General features: G+C 51.6%; 1 long non-coding RNA gene across 1 annotated transcript; it reads right to left on the bottom strand.

Annotated features, from left to right (window-relative positions):
• Positions 1-2,684: 2,684 nt before the first annotated feature.
• LOC138400018 (uncharacterized) lies at positions 2,685-9,397 on the bottom strand. Its single transcript, XR_011236206.1, has 3 exons — positions 9,361-9,397; positions 4,165-4,366; positions 2,685-3,580 (listed from the first exon to the last, which is right to left on the bottom strand). It is a non-coding gene; the product is annotated as an uncharacterized lncRNA (long non-coding RNA).
• Positions 9,398-10,324: the final 927 nt, after the last annotated feature.

The following is a 10,324-nucleotide window of genomic DNA, read 5'->3' as shown; positions in this document are numbered from 1 at the left end:
ACAGGTTCTGGGGAGCAGGATGTGAACATAGTTGGAGGCCGTTGCTCAGCCTCCCACAGCAAGTGTCCCTCCCTGGGCCTCTGCTTGTTCCCAGCAGCTTCAGAGGGGCAGTGTCCCTGGGCAATTCTGGCTCTGCCGCTAACCCACGGGGTCTCTTGCCTCACTGGACTTCCGGTCGAGTGGGCGCAGCTCCTCCCCTCTCTGCACAGTGCTGAGTCTCTGGGGTTCATCGGAAGGGACGAGTCTGAGGCCCCAATCTGGGCCCTCCCCTCCAGTATCTGCCTAAGGAGCATCTTTAACCTGCAAAGAGTTCACACCAGCCCCAGCTTAGCTGAGGAGCTGAATTATAACTTTCTCTGGGGCAGAGTCCTCAACTGCCCCTCTGCGATGTGGGGAGAAGAATCCTGGACCCTACTCAGGGATGCCGGGTAGGCGGCTAAGACGTCCGAGTGGGAGAGGCAGGGCCATGGGACCCACTCCCGACAGCAGTCCCCGTGGGCTCAGCCTCCCTGAGCCCAGGCACAGCTGGCTTCCCAGGCAGTGTGCTGGCCACTGGTCCCTGGAGTTCCCAAGAGCCCCTTGGAAGCCATGTGAGGCTGCTTATGGTGTCAGGAGGCCTCCTGGGGCAGGCGGTGCTGCACTTCGTGCCCAGAAACACTGAAATGCCGAGTGCACCGGCACATACTATGTGGGGAGACGCAGCCATGGTTTGGCTCATGCTGTTCCCACTGCTTGATATGTTTCCTCTCTGCTCTCCTGGATTGCTCTGACTCGGGCACCGCTTCCTCCAGGAAGTCTTCCCTGAAGCCTGGGGAGGCTAAACGCCCTCCTCGATGCTCCCAGAACCCCACAGAGAGGCAGGTGTGGAAGACAAGAGGAAGCCACAGCCTTAGAGGGGCTTGGAGCAGGAGAGGAGCAGTGTCTCGGGAGACGGTGCTGGGCTCTGCTGAACCTGCCGTCCCAAAGGACCCTCACCGCCCTCACCTCTCCAGCAACAGGAGGACCCAGGGACAAGAGCGAAGACTTGACGATCTTGAACAACCATTTATTGTTGCAGAGGGTGGGGCAGTTTGCCCTCTCTTATCTCTCGGGTAGATGTTGCTGCCAAGCTACGGGGGCCCAGTGAGGTCGCAGTGGGCCTAGCCTGCCTGTAAGACCTAAGGTCAGGACAGAACCAGCCACGTGCGGCTGGAATCCTTGCTTTCTCTTATCAGGTCCTCCCACAAGGGCTCTGGATCTTATCAGGACCCCCGCTAGGGGCTCCCTCTGTGATTCCTCCACCCACTGCCCCCCAAAATGACCTTTCCCAGCCAGAGCCTGGACCACAAATCCTGAAGTCCTGCTCCCAGTGATAATGGCTGTTCAAGGGTTTCACGTGGTGCTGGGGGTGAAAGTCAAAGTTCTTACTGCAAGACCCTGGTGGGCTGACCCCGGCCTCCCTTCCAACACCGATCGCCGCTCCCCTCCTGCCTGCTCACTCTGCGGCAGCCGCGCTGCCCTCAGCTGGCCCTCGAGTGTCCCCCTTGCCCACCTCGGGGCCTTTGCACTGCTGCTCCCTCTGCCTGGACCACTCGCCCCACTCCAGTTTCCACTGGCTTCTTATTCATCCTTCAGGCCTCAGATTATATGTTCCTGATGAAGGGAGGCCTCCATTGATCCCTCAGTCTAAATTAGACTCTAACTTCACTCTTGAACCACCCTGTTATTTTTCTTCCTAGCACTCACCTCCACTGTAATTAATTAATGTACTAATTGTGTTTTCTGTCCGTGCTAGGCTATAAGGTCCGTGGGAGTAGGGCCCTTTCTGAATCCCAAGTATTTTAGCACAGTGCCTGGGGCTATCAATAGGTGCCTGATACATGACTGCTGATTGTCAATGAATGGTTGTCTCACTGAGCACCTACTATGTGCTAGAAACTGCTGGGTGCACAGAGGCAAGAAGCCACAGCCCATCAGCCTCGTGGGGCAGACAGATGTGTCAGCAAGGGCCACATGCTAGAATGCAGGTGCCAGGGCAGTTAGGTGACCAGAGTCTGCTTTTTACATATGTGATGAGCCCCAAAAGGTTACCCAGTCTGGTCCCCTTTTTGCACAGAAAGGACACTGAGGTTCTGTTCAGAACTCTGGGTGGTGGTGCTGGGACCAGAAGCCCCTCTCTTGGTTCTAGTCCCATGCCCTTTCCAGGAACCACCCTGCCCTGATGGCCATGTCCTGACCACCTCTGTGTCCCCAGGCATGAGGGGAGTGAGCAGGGGGCCGCTGAAGCCCCGAGACAGAGAGCCCACCAGAGAAGAGTGTCCAGAAGGCAGACTGTGCTGCTGCCATGACCAGGTCATGTCCTGGCATGACTCTCAGGGCGGGACCCAGGTTCACATTGTCCATGGCAGAGGGGTTAAGAGAAAGATCTGGGCCTGAGTTCTGGCTCTGCCTCTTACTAGCTGAGTGTGTGGCCATCTCGAGCGCCCATGCATGGTGACTGTGAGTGTTACTCTTCGTCATCCCAGCCCTCACCATCCCATCTTCCCGCTCTCATCCTGGGGGCTCAGCCTTCTGGAGTCAGGGAGGCAATTTGATTAACCACATTCTCACCGACTCCAGCCTGAGCCTAACCAGAGAGATTCTGATTGATTAGGTCTGGGATGGGTTCTAAAACTCTTTATTTTGATTAATCTCTATTTTTTTAATAAACATCCTGAGTGAGTCTGATGTTTAGCCAGGCTTAGGAGCCACTGGAATAAGTGATAATACGATTTTTAAAAATAAAAGCCAGCTTGTGCTGTTGAAAATGGAGGTGCAGTTTAAAGGTACCTTCCCACGGTGCCCGGATCCAGCCACAGCAAGTGGGGCCCTCTGGCTCCCCACGGGGAGGGTGGCATTCCTCCAGAGCAGCTCTCATGGAAGGGGGGTAGCACCAGCTGTGTCCCCTCCTGCAGCTGTTTCAGTGCCATGGCCCAGTGGAAATCACTGTGAAATTCATTCTCCACATCTCCCAAAGCTGGGCCAGGTGGAAACTGGCTGGAGGAGCTGGTCCCACCAGACAAGGGGCCTCTGCGAGCCAAGGAAATACACCCACCCACCTCCACGCAGCCCAAGCCTCCCCCAGATCCTGCCTTCCTGGGTGACAACTGCCTTTTGTCCCAAATCAGTTCATCCCCCTTGACGGGGAGACGCCTCTGTTTGGCATCAGGAAGAGCTCTTGCACTTCTGCACGCTTGCTCGGGCTGCTGGCTTTGAGGGGTGGCCTGGGCTGGATTTCACCCCAGACCGGGGACACCCCGAGGCCCTGCACAGAGCTGCTTGGGGAAAATGCAGGGGAGGAGGAAGTGAAGTGTGGATGGGACAAGTGTGGCCTCTGCAGGCTTCACTCCTCCCTGCGGGCGACAGGGGGTGGGGCTTTCCCTGCCTCAGGTAATTCGGCCTTTTTATTAGCTGCAGGGAGGTGCGGGAGCGGGGCTTTGGCGGCCAGGGGAAAGGCACAGAATGAGAGCACTGTCCTTCGCCAAGGACACAGGACTGTTGACGTGGGAGAGATGGGCGCAGCCTCTGGACCTGTTCCACGGTGAGGAGGAAATGGTTTTCACTGAAAAACAAAGTTGAAAAACAGTTTACTGGAGGGAAGAGAAAGAGGAAAGGAAAAAAAAAAAAAAAACACACACACACAGACACCACCTCAAACTGTCCGATCATCAAAATCACCTGGGCAGCTTGTTAAAAATACAGATTCCAAAACTTGTTCCAAGTCAATAAAATATTATTCTTGGTAGCTCTGGGTTTCTTTTCCTTGTGGTTTAAAAATGTGGATCCCGATTCCCAGCTTGGAAGACCCTCGGGTGAGTAGGTGTCAGGGCTGAGGGGAAGCGACACCTTATAGAATCAACATGACACAGTGTGTTTCTGGTTTTCTAATTGGGTTTGGGGGAGGAGGGAGGGAAGGAGACACAGGGAAAAAATCCTAAAAGCCACTTCCCTCCCGTCAGGACGGCTCTTCCTCCAGCCAAATCCTGTCTTGATCTCCTTCCCCATTTGAGTTCCCCGGGTGAGTCCTGTCCTCCCACCCCGTCCCTGTCCTCTTCCCTCCCACCGTCCGCCCTTTGCCACCTGTGGGGGCCTGAATGCTGCCCTCCCCACGTTCATGTCTTAATCCCCAGAATCTGTCCTTGTTACCTTGCACAGGACTTTCATCCGTGATTAAATTAGCGTGGACCATCCAGGTGGGCCTAATGTAATCACGGGGTCCTTACAGGAGGATGGAGGAGCCAGGATTGGAGGAGGAGGAGATGAGATGAAGGAAGCTGGGATCGGAGTGATGCTCGTTGAAAACAGAGGAAGGGGCCACAAGCCAAGGAACACAGGTGGCCACCAGAAGCTGAAAAAGACAAGGAAATGGATTCTCTCCCTGCAACCTCCAGAAGGAACCAGCCCCGCTGGCACCTTGACCGTAGCTCAGTGACACTGACTGCACTTCTGGCCTCCTGAACTGTAAGAGAATAAATCTGTGTTGTTTTAAGCCCCTCCGCTGATGGTGATTTGTTACAGCAGCCACAGGAAATGGATGCACCCCCAACTTCTACCTGCCCACTCCACCAACCCCGCCCTTGCCAGGGTCCCCAGGGACCAAATTCTTGCCACCCATGGGCCATTGTCAGTGCCTCTCTCTTGACCTCCTGTCAATATTTGATATTTCCCTGTCGTTCTTTCTTCAATCTTGTGATAGCCCACTCCACTGGCGTTCCTCGTGCCTCGACATTCTTCTTCAGCCCCCTTCCAGAACTTTCCAACCCCACGTCCAACATGGCCATGCCACGCAGGCTTCTCTTCTGAACCCTCTTCTCTTCTCACCCTCCACTTTCTCTACTTCCTGGTGATAATCCCACTTCAAGGCCATGTGCTCCACGCCCTAATATCCAACTGCCGGGAGGATCCCCCTTGCTCTCCCCAGCAAACAAGCATTGCTACCTAAAGTGCATTTCCCACCTCCCTGGCTGTTGAAGTCAGTTCACCTGTTCACCCCTCAATGCCCCACTCAAACATCACCTCCTTCAGGAAGTCTTCCCTGTCTGCCATGCCATATGCTCGTCACCTGTGCCCATCTGTCGGCCCCATGGGATTGTGCACTCCTTAGAAGCAGAGCTGTGGCTTGGTCAGCTTTGGAGCCTGAGCACCCAGCACATGGGCTCCAGCTCTAGAACATGCCCCCTCCTCACAGCCTTAACATAAACACCTGACCAGGGTGTTAGAATTGGGATGGCTGCCCTCTGCCATTCTCTTGCCTTCTGGCCTAGACTAGACTGTCACAGTGGAGTTCCCTCTCCTTAAAGATTCATGAAAACGGATATCAAGTGTCTGTTCCAGCCATACTGGCCTCCTGACTTCTGCTCAATCTTGCTTCTGCCCCAGGACCTTTGCACTTGCTGTGCTCCCTGCCTCAATGAGCTTTCTGCAGCAAGGAGGGGGAGAGGAAAGACTCACTCATTCACTTTATTGAGGCCTTTGCTCAAATATCAATCTAAAGGGACCTTCCTTGATTATCCCATCTAAAAGCTACCCACCCCTCCATGCCACTTTCTGTCCACTTTACCTTGCTCTGATTCTCACAGCTCTTAACACCATCAGACATGGTTTGGGGGTTTATTATCTGTTTCTCCCACTAGAATGTTAAGTTTACTGAGGGCAGGAGCTCTGCCTCTGTTTTGAGTCCCTGCTGTTCCGTGAGTGCCTGGTGCACAGCAGGTGGTCGATACATATTTGTTGGCGATGAATCTGGCACGAGCCCTGCGTCCTCACAGGGCCTCTGCTCAGGCTGCGCTGGGCCCTCTGGGGTGGCAGTGCTTGGTGGTCTGCAAGTCCTGGGCCCTGTCCTGTCGCTCACACCTGCTGGCCTTGGACAAGCCTCTTTACCTCTCTGGGCCCCGATTCCTTGTCAAGAGGGAGATGATGGTCCCTGCCCTGACACTCCCAGGGAGGCTGTGACGATGGGCTGAAAGGAAACCCTCCACAGAGCAGCTTGGGTTGGCACTGACCACGAAGCCCAGGACAGCCACAGCCCCACCTGAGCTCCCCTGCTTGGCTTCCCAGGGCCCTCAGGGATCCTCAGGGCTCTGGGTGCTTCTGAGAACCTGAGGGAAGCGGCTGTGCAGTCGCAGGAGGAGCCAGTTCCACGTAGGGACCACCAGAGACGCTGCCCCCCCCACCATCCCAAGGACAGTCACACAGGGTGGGTGGAGGGAGTGCACCGGAATCCCCGGAACCTTCCATAGGTCTCACAATCGGCAACAAATGCGGTAAAGCACTGCAGTGGGGGTTCCCGTAAGTATGGAGTGTTTAAATTGCAGTGGTCCCCCCTTATCCACAATTTCCATTTCCACAGTTTCAGTTACCTGTGGACAACTGTGATCTGAAAATATTCAATGGAAAATTCCAGAAATAAACAATTCGTAAGTTTTAAATTGAGCCCTGTGCTGAGTAGCGAGATAAACTCTCGCTCCATCCCACCTGGGACATGAATCAACCCTCTGTCCAGCATATCCTCGCTGTAGATGCCACCTGCCCGCCCGTGAGCCACGTAGGAGCCATCTGGGTTATTAGGGCGACTGTCGCGTTACCTCAGTGTTTGTGTCCAGGTAGCTCTTGTTTTACTTTGAAATGGCCGCAAAGCGCAAGAGTAGTGATGCTGACAATTTGGGTATGCCAAAGAGAAGCTTCCTTCAAGTGAAAAGGTGAAAATTCTTGAATTAATAAGAAAATTTTAAAAATCATATGCGGCAGTAGCTAAGATCTATAGTACAATGTAAGATATTGTGAGAGACAGAGACCACATTCACTTAACTTTTATTATAGTATATTATAATTGTTCTATTTTATTGTTAGTGATTCTCTTACTGTGCCTGATTTATAAATTAAACTTTATCATAAGCATGTGTGTGTAGGAAAAAACATAGCATCTATAGGGTTCGATACTATTTTCAATTTCAGGCATCCACTGGGGGTCTTGGAACGTGTCCTTCAAGGATAATGGGGGACTCCTGTAATACAATTTAACAATTATACATCCATCCCAGACCCCAAGAACTCTGCAGGGATTCGCATCCTTTTACTTGGTAATTTCACTCCTAGGACTTTATCTTAAAGATATAATGAGACAGGTATACAAAGATGCATGTGTAAGGAAGTTTACTAGCTTTTTTAAATAGCAAACAATTTGGAAACAGTCTACATGCCTAACACTAGTAGATCGGTTTAATAATTAGTGTGCCATACAATGGGATACTAGGCAGCTATTTAAAATTGTAGTTTCAAAGAATATTTTAATGACCCAGGAAAATTCTTATGATATCATTTATATGGAAAAAATCAGAATTTTATATATAAGTATGTGTGTATATGTGCACAATATTATTTCAATGTTATTTAAATGTCTATGTGTATTCTAACAGTGGTTATCTTAGTTTAGTGTGCTGATTTGGGGGTATTTTTATTTTATTCTTTACACTTTTCTAGATTTTTCTTACTTTTACGATGAGCCTATATTCGTGTTACAATTGTTAAATGCTGTTAGTTTTTTAAACAAGGATATAATTTATCGATTACCCGTCAGGTCTTCACTGGCGCAGAACGTGGATGGAGCGGCGTGAAGAAACACTTGGGGACATTAAGCCAATGTGTCTGCTCTTGAAGTCTGGGAGCTTCTTGGGTCCCGAGAGCCCCCCTATGTGAGTCCTGTGAATTGAGTGTCTTGGCTTCGAGGTGCACTGGGATATTTATCAGGGGCCTGGACCAAGGGCTAGAGCCCTCTCCGTATCTCATGGTGGGTCCCACCTGAAAGGGGAGGCCGTTCTCAAGATCAGGTACCTGAAGAAGAAATGGGTCTTTCCAAGTAGAAAGTGGACCTGGGAAGAAGATGCTAGAGGTTGCCATGGGACAGAGGACTCAACTGGGTCTCTGTCCCCTCATGGATCCCTACATAGAATAGGACAGGAGCTGGGAGGCTTTGGAGGGAGCGTGGCTAAGGTAAGACCAGCAACCCTGCCTAAGGAGTCTGGTTGGTTTTTCTAGGCACTGTGTTCATGATCCTGTCGCCTTCTCTTTGGGTTTCTTAATGCCATCGGTACGATCCTCCCAGGTTTCTTAGCTGTGCTCTGCTAAGAGAAGCCAAAGTCTGGTTTCTAGCTATGTTTGGTCCAGAGAATGGAAAAGGCAGTGGAACCCCTGTGGCCAGCCAAGGAGAGGCCATGGAAATGAAGAAAAGTGCCCCGAAGGGGAGGGTGACCAGACGGAGACCGAGTTAGGGCTATATGACCCAGCTGTCCCTCCCACCTGGGAATTCTCCTTCCTGAGCTAAATCTTGGAGGTCCTGGTTTATAAAACAACAGCTTTTATTATTTTTGTCTTTTTTGTATAAATAAGTGCATGATTATTCTAGAAAAAAAATTAAAAATTCAGATAAGCAAAACCAAAATAAAAGCAACGAAAAAGTAGGAATCTAAAATTACACCTTATTTCACAACTCGTCAATGTTTTGTTGTGTATCCTTCCAATTTTTTTTTTTTTTTTTGAGACAGAGTGTCACTCTGTTGCCCGGGCTAGAGTGCCGTGGCGTCATCCTAGCTCACAGCAACCTCAAACTCCTGGGCTCAAGCAATCCTCCTGCCTCAGCCTCCTGAGTAGCTGGGACTACAGGCATGTGCCACCATGCCAGGCTAATTTTTCTATATATATTTTTAGCTGTTCATATAATTTCTTTCTATTTTTAGTAGAGACGGGGTCTCGCTCTTGCTCAGGCTGGTCTCGAACTCCTGAGCTCAAACAATCCGCCGCCCGGGCCTCCCAGAGTGCTAGGATTACAGGTGTGAGCCACCGTACTCGACCTCTTTCAATGATTTTAATAAATCACTGTTTTTTAAATCATATAATTTTATGTACTTATCGGCTTTTTATTTTTCTGCTCACTATGATATAAACTTATTTCTATGTCATTAAATATTCTTCTACAACACCATGTATTAAAGGCTGCATTGCGTTTTATTTTCCGGATGTTTGATAATCTATTTAACCAATCCCCTCTTGTTTCCAGTTTTCCAGGCTTATTAGCAACACAGTGAAGAACAACCTTGTAGCTAAATCTTTGCATGATCTGTATATATTCCCTTAGAACAGGTCCCTGAAAGAGACCCCCTGCATTAAAGGATCTCAGGTTGTGTTTCCATCCCTGAGCAGGCCCGGGGAAGGCTGGGTTCTTGCAGAGGGCTTGGCGCTGAGCCCTGCACACCAAGCTCCAGGGCCGAGCCCCAAGTCTGCACGTCCACACACCCCAAACCACCCTGCCTCTCCCCTCCCCACCCTGCCCTCAGGCTTTGGACAAACCCAGGAGAATGAATTACACCTCCCAGCTGCGCAGGAGACCATTTGTCTTGTGCTCTGGAATCCTGATTAGATAAAATCTGGACAGGACACGTTTATTTATTTAGCGTTTTTCTGGGCGGGCAAGTCCTATCCCCTGGGGATCACCTTCTCCAGGTCGGGGTTAAGAGTTTAGAGGCAGGAGGAGCAAAGTCACGTGATGTGGAGCACCCAGCTCAAGACCCTCGTGGGCCAGGGGCACCCCACTTTCCTCACCCCAGGCCCACCCCAACCCCAGTTCCAGCCTCCCAAATCCTGACTCCCGATGTCGGGTGCAGGAAGCTTTAGGCATTGGTTTCTCGTCATACGACAGAGACTGGCAGAAAGGACTCTGCTCCCCAGAGAAGGATTTGGGTGCCCAATGATGTGCCCGAATCTCACCTCTGGTGAGAGGCTGACTCTCTCCGACCCCCATTAGGGGGCTCTGGCTACCTCTGCAAGGCCCCTGTTCAGGCCTCTGATTGCCCAAGCACATACTGACCTCCCCTTCTCTGAGACTTCAGCCCTTATGTTAGGCTCAAACTCTGCAAATGCCCCTTGAGATCCCTCAAGGATCCAGGGTCCTCTTGTCTTCAGATACCCAGGACACACGTCCTCACCCCACCTGCCGCCTGTCCTGTGCGTCCCCCCTTGATTCCCCTCAAGCACGGACAGTGCGCAGAGAGTGTGTCTGACCCGTAGGCAAGGCCTCCCCGAATCCCATCAGCTCGCCAGGGGAGCTCCGTAAACACGCAGGTCCCAGGGCCTCTCGCCCAGAGACACAGACTCCGTAGGTCTGCAGAGATGCCTGGGACCCTGTATTTTCCCAAAGAGTGGTCCTCCTCCCCTTCCCATAGACCTATCTTCTTGTCCCTCGTCTCCACTCATGTGGGGGGACAAAGCATTTGACCCCTCAGGACAAGCAGACCCAAGGCAGGTGAGGCCATGA

This window comes from Eulemur rufifrons, chromosome 19 (genome assembly GCF_041146395.1).
Source record: "Eulemur rufifrons isolate Redbay chromosome 19, OSU_ERuf_1, whole genome shotgun sequence".
Classification (NCBI taxonomy): Eukaryota; Metazoa; Chordata; class Mammalia; order Primates; family Lemuridae; genus Eulemur; species Eulemur rufifrons.
This window is presented reverse-complemented; position numbering and strand designations above follow the sequence as displayed.